A 13,059-nucleotide genomic window follows, 5' to 3' on the forward strand; every position below is an offset into this window, starting at 1 on the left:
AGGGGGAAATAACCATTGGACCCAAAGGACTTTTGCATTGGCTCTCTGGTGAGTTCTAAAATAATACTGGGTACAGCATGTAGTGTATCATGGAAGTCTAATAAAGTAAACAGAGCTTGCATTTCTGTAAAATTGAAGAGTTGCTGCAGATTAATACATTTTCCTGGTCTGAAAACACTGTAGCTTTTTTTTTTCCCCTGTAAAAGTATGTAGAATTCATACAGGTTTGCTATGTGAAAGTCACCTCTTCCAGCATGATGATTTAGTCACATCATTCTGGTAGCCGAAGGAGGATGATTACTATCCTACGCTGTGATTTTCACTCTGGCTAATAAGGAAGAGAAAATCAGACAGAATTATCTGAGCAATTAGAAAAAACGTACTTTTTTTGTTATGAACATATTTTACATCATGCCCTTGTATTGTGTGTATACAGCATACAGCAACATACAATAGTGTGCTGCGTAGGAGTCTTATACCAGCAGAAAAGTTCCGGCAGTATGTGGATACAGCAAGGAGCAGAATAGTAGGATGGAGTTTAACAACTTCTGAGTTAGAGGTGGAAACTTTTGGGAATGAGCTAGTGAGAGGAGACTTGCATGATGAGAGACAAAAGGCAAAGTAAAATGTCTTCCCGTGTCAAAGGCTAAACTGTAAAGCAGGTTTCTAATATAAACCAGAGGTTCAGATAGGGAGAAAGTCTTCTAGGATATACAGCATGGTGCAAATAGAGGAGATGGAGGGGAGGGCAAGATCAGAGGTATAGAATAAGCATGGAGGACAGTGTAGAAAAGAGGTCAGAGAGTCACCTGGGGATCCTTAAAAGAAGGAGGAAAAGTTTTAATTTGATTTAAAAATACCACAAAAGCTAAGGAAAGCGATTGATAAGGTGCAGCTTCCGGATTATAGAATATATGCCACTTGACATGCACTGTACTTACTGGGAAAGCTTTAAGAGAAGATGAGTAACAGTCAAGATGAGAAGTACTTCAAGTCTGAAAGCGTGTAAGGAGACAGTTAAAGCAGACAATGGGAATAGAGGAATGAATTGTAGTAAGGTTTCAAGGGTGGGGATAGGCTCCCTCATAGTAAAAATTATATGAAGGAAAAGCATTTGTTAGCTGTGAAAGCCTCTCAAGGTTTTCCTAAAAAATGGGGTCTAAGAACAAAGTCAGAGCCTGAGATTCAGACCCTAATCAAGGTGCTCAGCAGAAAATAATACCAGTATCCTGTGACTGACTAGCCCTCTAGTTTATCCAGCTGAGATGCAGAAACAAGAGGAAAGCTTAGTGGAGAAGGAGATATGAGAGAGTACATCAGCCTAGAGAAGAAAAAATTAAAACACTATTGTTTCTGTAAGTTCTTGCCACTCAAAATCGACCTAGATTTAGAGAGCTAGACCCCATACGCAGTGCAAGGGGAATGCAGTTTTAAAATTGCGGCAGGTGAGGGGTGGAGTCACCAGGATTTGGAGGAGAGCACAGCTGCGTAAAATGAACAGGGAAACGGTGCAGATCAAAACCTGGAAGCCCAGTCCTTCTGACCCGTTCATCGTTTGGGGATTCATGGCTTGAATGCTGTCTTGAATTTATATTCCCATTTTTTAAAAAACTGAGAAGGGACCCCTCAAGTGTATGACAGCTGTTCTATACCAGCGCTTGCAAGACACCGTACCAGGTAACTCTGTCTCGACTGACTGTGGAGTTTGGGGGTTCCTTTTTCTTCTCTTTGAGGTTTCATGCAGAACAATTGGAACAGAACAGCAATCCAGATTTTCCCCTAGGATGTTTAACTTGTCCAACCCCTTTTACCACCACTCTCCAGTGTACTAATCACTAAGAGTTTTTGCAGCCTCAGCAGCACTAGTAATTTGTATTATCTTTTGCCTTGCATGTTAAAGAGTGTTTTCTCCACGTGTCTGGAGTAGGTGCTAAACGCAAAGGCACACAGCTATCACAGATGTTTCTTCATTCACATCTGAGATGACAAAAGGATCTAGGAATTAGACAGCTATTTAGGAAAAACTTGGAGATGACTGGAATAAAACAGAACAGCTGCTCTCTGTGGAAGCCGATAGCATTATACCAGAAGTAGAATCAGCTCCCTTTAAGCCAGATGTCTCTAAATTAGGAACAGACCCAATAAACGACTTAAATATTGATGTGCTATATCGAGATACTCTAATGCTGTAATTTGGATTTTGCTCCTGACAAAGGAACCCAAAGCACAGTTAGGTACACAATCATAATAACCATCGTGTGAGGACCGTCTGGCGTGTCAGAATGAGATCCAAACGGCTAAAGCACTGAGCAGGGGACAGTTTAAAACCGGCTTTCTGGAATGGCTGGGAAGAGGGCTCTATGTTGAAGTTTCTCCTTGATGTTCCAGAACAGGCTTCTTACAAATGCCCATGTGGAGGCCCTTCTCTCTGGTCTGGTTACTCTGTGTGTAGCCATCTCCTCAGGACGTGTGTCTATGATTATTTGTTAACAGCAGGGCAAGGCTTAGCCTTTTCCTTTAAAGGATAGCTATTTGGTGGTATTGCCTACTTCTTATGTACAGTCAAAAAGCTGAATATTCAAAGAAGGAAATCTTGGGTTCAATATTTGTCTTAGCCCCCCATCTTCCAGGCTGGAGTCCTTCAGAAGATTATCTTAACCACCAGTTTAGAGGTTACAGTAGACAGGGCAGAGGGGCACCTCTAACTTTTTAAAACCGAAAGGAGTAGGGAATTCATTGCCTGACACCACAATGGTTATCACGGTAGCCAAGGCAGTTGCCCTTTTCGGGGACCAGCACCGTTCTGCAGGGTCCATCAGATGCAATCACAGCAGAGCAGCTCTGCTGACCCATACCCTCTTTGCTGGGAGTGTATAATATTAAAAGATTAAGTCAAAACTGTGAATAGAGATTGATGATAACAAGGTAATTTATGAGATGTTAATTGGCATATGGTGTATGTCAAAAAAATGCATTACAGAATAGCAGGAATACCAGCTGTGTGTGTTAATACTGATGATACAAAACAAGCAGCATCTGACCATGTAACAGCCACAGCTGGGTGACTCGAAAGGAGCACCTGCACTGTGCTGCTCCGAGGAGTCCGGGCAAATGAAATACAATCCATGTTTCCTGCAGTGAGTATAATCACTTGTCATCGGTTATTCACATTAGTAGAGATGGGTTGATAGAAGAAAATTATTATATTCTTTGTACAATACCATTTCTCTGAAAAACAAGATCAGCTAACAGGCAAGTCAATATTTATATGGCAGGAACGGACACTAGCAAAAAGACTAATTTACTTGATGAATTCAGAATGATCATGTTGTGAGTACTGGTATAAGTGTTACATAGTGCTAATTAAAAATGCAAGTGCTTCAGGTTTTTGGGACATAAATCTTTGCTTTTGAAATGGAGTAGGCACCTCCTTGACTAAAGTGATCAACCACCAGCTATACCCTGTCTCTGATAGTTCAATCTCTAACATGCAAATCAACATGTTCAGACAACGCATTATAATCAAGCTAGAATAATAACAGCAGTTAAAATATTTTAAAAGAAGAGTAACCTAGCATGTATATTGTCAAAAGGAATATGAGAATAAAATAAAATAGCAGCAAGGCATGTGTTTAATAATGAATGCCAGCCTTTGTCATAGATACATACAAAAGTATTAGAAGTGCTTTCTCATTGTTAGGGTTGTCAGCTGGAGTGACCCGGTAAAAAGAGAATGCGGCTTATTAAAAATAGTACATTAAAAAGTTAGTTGTGTACACTTTATATGCACACGTGTACTGTTTGTTCATATTGTTGTGGAGATGTGTACATCCATGCTTGTTATCCATGGGCCAGATGGTAGTGTGACTTGCACCAGGTGAGGAGCCAATTCAGTATCCTTTTAAATGAAGCAATCAATGTAATATTGAAATGCATCATTTGGTAGTGTTTGTCATCCAAATTCATCAAAGGAGCTACGGTACAAAGTGCAGATAGTTCTGACTGTCTGTTTGTAAGGGAGAAGATGAGCGTATGTTGTATAGCAGCAGGTAGATTCCAGTTCCCGCTAGTTGCTGGTGTTATCGGAGCTGCTAAAGCTTTCTTGCACACAGAGTAGGTACAGGCTACAAAGGATTCTGTGGATCAAAAATCATCTAACGACTTGAAAAACATGAAGCTTGCACAAATATTTAGTGTTCTGACATAAAGAGGAATGAAGTAATGATTAGGGAGATGTAAGAGTAATTGGCCTTACACGTGGCAGAGAGCATCCCAGAGGGTCTGGGTCAAACCAGCTAGTGTTTAGGTGAAGGACTGTCACTGAGACGCTCCCGCTTTCCCTCCCTCAGTCGTCTTCTGTCAGCTTGGTTAGCCTATTTATCGGTTTATTAATGATTGTCAGTTACTCATTCTGATGCCAATTTTCTTGTCTGAGAACTTACAGGTAAGGTGTTTTAGTCTGATCTTGATCAAAAGGGACAATCGGACTCTTTCACTTAAGTCCTTGTCAACAGGTTACTAGGGAACTATTTTAAAGCGTGTTACTGTTAATTTGACACATGCAAGAGGGAACAAATGGCAATTATAGAGGTGTTTTCATGTTGCAGGTTGTACTTGACTATTGCAAGATGCCATTGAAAGCATCATACAGGGCATGCATCTTTTCTAGCTGTATCTAAATATGAAGATTGTTTATCTTTGTCACCAGACTAGTGATTAGTGCATCAGCTTTAACCTTGTTCATCAAGAAGCTCTAAATAAAATTTTCAAAATCATGACCCAAGACTTGTGATTCTGAACCATCTTGGCTTGTGGATGATTCACAAGACACCTTGCTTTCCTGCTGAAAGACATAGCCAGTGTGTCATTTTGGAGAAGTACTTTTTTTTTTTTCCCTCCAGTAAGAACGCAAACATCTAAAAAACTGTGAAGAAATCAGAATTGGATTGTTAGGTTTCAGTTATCCACTGTCCAAGATCAAAGCTCTGATTCCTAAACAAGGAGAAGCTGCCTAAAGGTTAATTCATAATTCAACTAATTGAAACTTTCATTATAGACGTGATGAGGATGTGGACCAGAAGGAGTACTGATGTATGGGGGTTTTGACCTGAAGATCTGAGGTGAGGTTGAGAAGATCTGGCAGGGGTTCAGGGAAAGGCACTCAGGCAGGCTGAGTCATTCTTGGAGGGATGCATCCACAAAGTAGTGGTGAATTAAACCACAAACTGGAAAGAAACATAGTATGACAAGCTACATACAAAAAAAGAACTGCAGGAATGTAGAGTACAGATTATAAAGGTTATAGTAGCTTCCTAGGAAATCTGTGGCATTGTTTACTTTTCTTTTTTTCCCCACTTGCTTGCTGACATATTTAAGGAATTTACACCACCTCAATCATTCCACTCTTCCTGGAAGGAAAATAAAAATAATTTTATTAATTCAAGTGTCTCCCTGTGGTGTTAGTCCAATTCTATTTTTTTCTAGCAGACCATGTTTCTCAGTTTCATTCTCTTGTAATATTCTGGCCTACCTTGCTTTAATATAGTCCCATTGATTATAGTCATCTTACTACATCCTTTGTAAGAGCTAGAAGAATTTCTTACAATGTGCCAAATTCTGAAATACATTCATAAAAGATGTAGCGTTGAAAGGATTTTCCAAGAGTCAACTGATCCCACTGGTGCAAGCTCAGCAGATACCTTATGATGAATATTTCTCTAACCTGTTCCTAAAAATCTTCTGAGCTTTACTATGTGGACCTATTCTTTCTAAAAAAATTTAAATGAATAAAAAATGCAGTGTACTAAAAAAGCTACATTGAATTAATGAGATTTTTTCCCTATAAATTTTTTAGTAGCCATTTCAGCTTCAAAAACACGTTTAAGTCCTTTCACTTTAGCATTATTAGATAAAAGTTGTATTCTGTTGTCTTTGTTCACCATAAACAAGTGCTTACTTCTGTGCTGTATAAAGAATTAATAAATCAAATGGTTGAAATCCCTGGATAAAAAAAGAAAAGGAATTTTAGCAGATATTGAGGAAATTATTTGACCTTGTTGGCAATGAATGACTTGCTAGATGACAGCAACTACTTTGAGCTGTAGAACTTACAACTATTCTCTATCCTTGAGAAGAAATAAGTCAGTGCTTGCTCACAATTGTGGTGCTGTACACATGCCTGTGTTGTACTGAAGTCATGTCACTGCACATGACAGACAGGTTGAACAGCCCCATTTTAGACCGTATAACAGCCGATTCCTACTGGGACAGCACGCCGGTACCGCGGAGCTTCAGGTGTCTGCATGGCCCTTTGGATGCAGATATGCCCTAGGCTAAATTCTGTTTGCAGGGATCTCATAAGCACAGCTTGAGGTGGGACATGTGATGGGCTTCTTGGCTGGAGAGAAATTACCTGATATATCCTGAAACTGCATTACATGGCAATTCTCGGGTTTTATAACCAACCGGTGTTGTAGCTCAGCTTCTGCGTTGGAGGCGAAGTTGTGTTAAACGGCCAATATAATTTGTATGTTGGAATAGAACTGCAGCAGTTTGGTATTCTTGTTATTCAAAATGGTTTACAGTTTTGTTTTAGATTTTGGTTTGTGATCTAAGTATGCATTGCCTGTAGCAACCAGGGAAATTCCCTTCCTGTTGGTTTTGTCATAGCACCAGTGGATTTCTTAATGTTTTGTTAAAAAATCAATAAGTAATCATCTAGAAATGCTCAATGTTTTTAATAGGAAGCAAGAGATTAGGAGAGAATGTGATTTCTGCAAAACAGAGTGTCCCAGTTTCAGCTGGAGTAGAGTTAATTTTCTTCCTAGTAGCTGGTATAGTCCTGTCTTTTGGATTTAATATGAGAATAACATTGATAACACACTGATGTTTTAGTTGTTGCTAAGTACTGTTTAGAGTAAGTCAAGGATTTTTCAGCTTCTCATGCCCAGCCGGCAAGAAGGCTGGAGGGGCACAAGGAGTTGGGAGGGGACACAGCCAGGACAGCTGACCCCAACTGGCCAAAGGGGTATTCCATACCATGTGACATCACGCCCAGTATATAAACTGGGGGGGAGTTGGCCTGGGCAGGGATCGCTGCTCAGGAACTGATTGGGCATCGATCAGCGAGTGGTGAGCAATTGCATTGTGCATCACTTGTTTTGTATATTCTATTATTATTATTTTATTTTCCCTTCGTTTTCTGTCTTATTAAACTTTCTTTATCTCAACCCACGAGGTTTTTTTGTGGTTTTTTTTTTTCCCCCCAATTCTCTCCCCCACCCCACCGTGGGGGAGTGAGCGAGCGGCTGCGTGGTGCTTAGTTGCCAGCTGGGGTTAAACCACAACAGTCCTTTTCAGTCAGATCTACCAGTTTAGCTATCACCGCCCAATTGTAAGGCACACAATTCTCACAATCAACCATCACACAACTGCGCACCCCAAAGCTCGCTCACTTTGGCTCATGCAAAACAATCAAGCCTTATAACTTCTGATGGAAACTTAATCCCAAACTTTAGGACACTTTTTGTCTATTCGGAATACCAGTTAAAACATCCGCTTTAAAGCAAGCGTTGTAAACATCTTGCTGGTGTCATCTAGCCACAGGAGTGGCATTTGTTCAAATTCAAAATTTAATAGCAGGATCTGTTCTCTAAAATAATGTGTGTGTAAAGCTTAAGGTTTTACTTTGAGGCTTTTAAAAAATTAATTATTTTCTTATCCTTTCTTTACAGATTTTGTATCTTAGGTGCCATAAAAATCATACCAATAATTTGGATATAAACGTGTGTGATATCTTTTTCCTGGGCTAATTTATTTAATTTGAATGTAATTTGATCACTGTGACAGCCCAGCTTTTAAATGGTAATTTTACAATAAACTAATATGCTTAATAGCAAAAGAGTATATGAAAAGAATGTGTTAGCACTGTCCATTGAGCATTGTTGTCTTTTTTGGTTTGGGTTTTGGTTTTTTTTTTTGGTATCAACCACGTTACTAGCTTTGTTTCTAAATTACAGCCCACTGACGAGTGAAATGATCCTTCGTCTCTATAGTTACACTCTAATCAAACAGCACTAATCTCGTTTCTGCTTGTCAGCCTTCTGCAGAGGGAAATAACGGCCGGGGCGAGCCGGGGGTGAGGAGAGGCAGGAGGAACCTGCAGAGCTGAGCGAGTTCTGTCGTAGCGGCTGCTGAAGCCGCTGTACGAGTGGAGGATTACTTTGGGTAGTATTTCTGGAGGCACCCCTGGGATCGAGTGTAGTTTGTCTTTTCTGTGTTAATTCTGGGGATGGGATGCAGCTTAGCTGTCAGTGGGTACGAGTTAAATGCACAAAATTGTCAGTGCTTACCAGTGTTTAAGTTACAGTGGAGAAGACCAGCCTGTGTCTCCCCATGGAACAGTAAATATCTCTCATTCAAGGCTCAGTCTAAAGAATATTTTGAGCCTCTAAGGCTATCTGGTGTGTGGAAGCAATTGCTCCTCAATGTCAGCCCTCACCAGCCCGGAGGGAGCTGGAAGCCCACGGACTTCAGAGGCTGGCTTACAGAGAATGAGCTTGCTTATTCTCTTGCCCAGACCTTTTTGAAGATAAGGAGGAGGGACAAGCTAGTTTAGAAAGTGTCCTCTCCCTGGTGGATGTCTTGTTTCCTGCGTCAGAAGTTGTAGCCGTGAGAAAAGTCCCCTCCGCATTTGTGATGGGGCTCAGCGTGGCCGCGGTGCTGCCCTGGAGAGGTGACGGCCACCTCTCCCTATGGGCAATGCCTAGGACAGACCTCCTGGGACTTTCCGCTAGCCTGTCCCTGCTCTGTCACACAAAGGTAGCTCTGCCAGTGAGATTTCTTGTCTTCTGGCACAAATTCATTGTCTTCACGGGACAATTTTTGGTTTTTTTAATGTCTGTTGCTTGACAAACATGTACAAGCAGAGGGCTGTAGGCAAGGGAATGTGCCTCTGTGTAACAGCGAAGGCCCGATTTTGCCATTCACCTCCAAAAAAAAAACCAACCTTACCACTGAGTGCTGCTAGCTCCAGAACACATCGCCGATTGTCTGAAATAATCTTCATTTCCATTGCAGTCCCACGCATCCTCCGAGATCCTCACCATGGAGGAGGTTGAAACCTCCTTCCCTTTGCAGCTCAGTTCTCACAAATACAAAGATGAAGAGCAGTCTCAAGTATGCAACACATAGACAGAAGATCTCTCTAATTAGAGTGCGCTGCTCAGTGGTTGTCTTCTCCTTTATGGCTGGGATTCATAGCTTGAGACAACAACATTTAGTTTTCTGGTCAGCCTGGGTTTTCTAGCCGACTAGGTAATGAGCATCTCTAAAGGGCAATTTGTCTAGTGTGTTTTACATGTATTTTCACTTGTTATTTCTTTCCACTGACTGCAAAGGCTGGAGCTGCTGGCATAGTCTTACATAACTAGCAATTTGAATGTCTAAATTAGGTAAAATGGATTCCACCTGAGATGCTTGTCTAGTTTCTGTTATTTGTAAGGGATTTATGCCTGTGTGGATGGGAACCCAGGTTTCCTTTTATTTGTCGGTAGATTTCTGGTACATCGCAATGGCGTTGTGATAACCGAACACTCATTTCTCATAAAAATTTGATGTGGCAAGATTCACTGATAGTATCTAAGAACTATAACTCTTGCAAATAAGATTTTTTGTGGTAGGTTTCTTTTTGCTGAAATAACTTGCATGTTTGAGTTCTCTAATTCACTAAGAAAAAATGACACATTTTTATTTGAAAATAGATTTTAGAAGAGCAATGAAGAGAGAGTAATAAGTGGAAAATAGCATGTATTTGCTTGTGAAAGGCAGAAGAAAGTCAATATTAGTCATGCTGCCAAACAATCTTCTTAAAGTATTGAAGGCTGCCAGAGCTGTCATGCTGAAACGGTAGTGGACTCCTCAAATTTGTTTCTCAGGTAAGTAGGGAAAATCAGAATAGTGCTTTCTGCACGTCGCTTTTCGGTTCTACGCCAGTGAAAATTTTCATTCCAATACTTCACCTTGTTTAGTGTTCAGGCTCTTCGACCATCCCAAATTTGTGCATGCTCGTTAGCTACCACCTACCGTGGGAAATCATTCCTCTTGCTTCATGGTGAGTCCATCCCTGCAACTGCTCTGTCCGTGCTGCCAGACCCTCGTGTGTCTCTGGGTTCTCCCACTTCCCAAACCAGCTCTTCCTCAGCCCCAGCCCCTGTCCTGGCTGCCGCCAGCTCATTTTAGTCCTGAGAATGGCTGAAGAAAGAGTGAGTGGGTGAGAGCAAAGGAGAAGTGCTGTTGTCAGCGGGCAGGCTTGGGAATGGAGGATACTAAGCCTGAGATCTGGGGCTGATCCTGCACCTCTGGGTCTCGCCTCCTCCCCTGTGAACAGTGCTGGTTTTCTGGGAAGAGGTGGGAAATGACCCAAACTCCTTGCTGTAAGCTCCTCTCTTGGCTCTGGGGATAAGGAGGCCACTGCGGGTCTGGATTCGACCAGGCTGGGGATAGAAAGAGCTCTGTGGCACCATCTGTTGCTGAACGGTGAAGATTATGAGGATTTTGTTCTTTTTTTCTACCAATCATTTGAAGCCGCTATAACTATACAGGCTCAGGGGCTGCGAAGGAAGCTCGAGACACCTGTATGTTCCCGTTCCCCTCTCCCACTGTGCTTCTACGAGGAGTTTGGAAAGGTGGTAGTTAAAGGGTTATGTCTAGAGCTAAATACTTATTTTACTGCTTTGGCACACCACAGTCAGACATTCAGTAGGTTCATTTCACTGGCTCCTGTGCCCATATCTAGTGAGTGTGTATGTAAGGGCAGAGACTCCTGAATAGTTTGATCAAGACTCAGAGCTGCCAGTTTCTTAGCCTTAATACGTATGCCTGTAAGAGAGGCAACTATGTCTTTCATGGGATGCGGTGACTATATAATATGACTATAGAAAGTGACTCAGATATATGTGAACTCTTGCATTTTGTTATCCATCTATAGCTATTAAAAATTCAGCAAATTGTGGTCACTACTGTAAATAATGTCAGCAGTATCTGTTCTAATACCTTAGAACATACACGATTGCTTCCTTCACAACCAGCAAACAATCCAAAGTCGATAAGACACCGCTTCATACCAGCCAAAGTCTATGCAGCAAATTTACTTTTCAGAAGTCCTTAACAGCCACAGCTGCCGTCTCTTTTCCAGGCACGTTGTCTTCAGTTCTCGCCTTGAAGTGTTAACGTCATGTGGGACAGCCCAACTGAGTGCATCTGCTAATACCTCCATGCCAGGAGAGAATGACTGAGTGGTGTGGGATGGAAAGGTGTTCAGCTCAAGGTTGTCTACTGCTTCCATTATATAAATTATATTTTCATTATATATATAAATATGTAATATATAAAATACATAAATGACATAAAGCTTCCTTTCAAAAGGATATTTTGACTCAAGTAAAACTATTCAGATTGACAAAAAGTAAGCGGTCTACTCTTAAGAAATACCTGAGCAGAGCAAACGCGGTCTGCTTCAGGTGTTCTCTGCAGACTCTGAGAGCTGAAATGCCAGTCTCAGGCTGCAAATGCATTCAGAGAAAATCAGTACAGCACTAAATTTGTTCTTCCTTAAAGGTTTTGAGTGGCCAAGGCTAATGAAATAGCAAGGAGGCTGCACACCTGGAAAATGCCAGGGATGGTTCAGCACTTTGAAAATTCCTTTCCAGTATATTGCAACCAAAGGCTGGAGTATTAAACCAGAGAGATTAATCTAATAAATTATATTCTAAGCAATGCCAAATTAAACTCAGCATCAGAGATCTAAAATTGCTTTGATTTAATAATTAAATCTGCAGAAATTCATATTGGTAGTGTGTTTTTTCACTCATCCCCTTGCAATAAGCTGTTATAGGAAGAGTTGCTTTGAGGAAATAAGCCATAGCCTTGAACAAACCCTAGCACAGTGGTCCTATGGCTTCTGTCTCTCTTTAAGCCCTGCTTATACAGATGTAGTTAACTGAGCACATAGAGAGTCCTCTTTCCTTGAAGTGGTTCCTAATTAAAAGAGGGGGGTCTAAATCATCCTGTCTGCATCTAGTGCTTTTGAGCTTGACACTCATCATCCTTCTAATTAAGAATGAATATTTGCAATGAGATATTGATATTTCGGGTGTATTTCATAAGGGGCCAAGGGTGAAAAGCATCAGGCTGACTGCTCTGGTGTGCTGAGGAGCTGAAGTACCTGATGTCACCTGTGTTCAGAAAACACAACAAGAACTGGGCACTAACTATTAGCAAATGTTATGTTAAATAATAGCAAAATATTTGATTGAAGTTGTCAGTAAGTAGAAATAAGATGAATGATTCACAGGCTGCTATCTAAGTGTCTTAGCTATTATATTAAGACAGAATAAAAAAGAAGTTGTTAGAGGAAGGCCTTTCCCTGCATACCCCAGGCCTCCCGTTCATGTGCACGCATGCATGCACAGAGGACAGGGCATATCAAGTCTTGCAGTCCAACATACTTCCCACTGAACACTCCTAAATTGTCGCTCCCGTGATTTTTGTCCATTCTCTCATTTATTCAGGCTGTTCTGCCTTTCATGCTCTTTCTAACAGTGTGGCTTTGTGTGCAAATTGGGTATAAACAGGTTTTGAAATTTTGGAAGTGGAACGTGTCTGAGGCATCTTTAACAAAAAAAACCAAAAATTACTCAGGATTCTTTAAGGCCCTTACTACTGCCCACAGAAGTGGTGGATGAAATCACAGTTATTACAAATGTGCTTCTTCGCTGCTTTTGGAAATACTGGCCATTGAAGCAGTACCCCCTCAAGCCTGGCAACTGTTTAGGTAAAGATATAAAAGCTCCTTTATTTATTTATTTATTTATTTATTATTTCACTCTTCTATCCTTCATTCAATCACTTGACTGATGGTCTCAGAATAGTCTTCTTTTGCGGGGCTTTTTTCATATTCCACTTGGAATAGTTTCCATTTCTGCACTGTATTCTGAAGGAGAAATTTGTCCTTTTAGGTAGTTAGGACATTTCTGGAGTGACAAAGAAAGTAGTCTGGAA

The sequence above is a fragment of the Haliaeetus albicilla genome, chromosome 17, assembly GCF_947461875.1.
Source record: "Haliaeetus albicilla chromosome 17, bHalAlb1.1, whole genome shotgun sequence".
In the NCBI taxonomy this organism is placed as follows: Eukaryota; Metazoa; Chordata; class Aves; order Accipitriformes; family Accipitridae; genus Haliaeetus; species Haliaeetus albicilla.